The following is a 738-nucleotide window of genomic DNA, read 5'->3' on the forward strand; positions in this document are numbered from 1 at the left end:
CCCCCTTTCCTCTGGGCCCCCTTGAAGCCCTGACCGGCCGCACTCAGCTCTGCCCGCAGCCTTCTCTTCTCCAGGCTGAACACCCCCAACTCTCCCAGCCTGGCCCCAGAGCAGAGGGGCTCCAGCCCTCGGAGCATTTTAGTAGCCCTCCCCTGGCCCCGCTCCAACAGCTCCATGTCCTCCTGGTGCTGAGGGCTCCCGAGCTGGACGCGGGGCTCCAGGGGAGGTCTCCCCAGAGCAGAGCAGAGGGGCAGAATCCCCTCCCTCGATGCTGGCCACGCTGCTGGGGATGCAGCCCAGGGCACGGTTGGCTTCTGGGCTGCCAGAGGGCGGGAGGCTGCAGGGAGCTTCGGGTCCCTCCTGGGAGCAGGAGGAGCCAGGGCTGGGGGATGAGCCAAATAACGCCCCCCTCCCCTATTTCTGGACCTGAATTTGGGGACAGCCCCTCAGGGAAGGGCTGCGGCTTGTCCCCTCCCAGGCAAGGGTGGAGAAACCCAGAGCACAGCTTGCTCTGGCCAGCATCCACAGCACCATTCCGGATCCGCTCCCTGCTGGGAAACATCTCGGCAGCCCTGCAGGTCCAGCCCACGCGCTCTCCCCGGCGACGACACACGGCCCTGGCGTTAAACCGGAGAAGGAAGCTCCGTGGCCAGCTGGCCTCAGGGCAGGCTGGGGTCCTGGAGGACCTTGCCGTGGTCCCGTGGAGAGCCGAGGTTGGACACACACACACGTCCAGCG

The sequence above is a fragment of the Egretta garzetta genome, unplaced genomic scaffold, assembly GCF_000687185.1.
Source record: "Egretta garzetta isolate BGI_Z169 unplaced genomic scaffold, ASM68718v1 scaffold1030, whole genome shotgun sequence".
NCBI classification, from domain to species: Eukaryota; Metazoa; Chordata; class Aves; order Pelecaniformes; family Ardeidae; genus Egretta; species Egretta garzetta.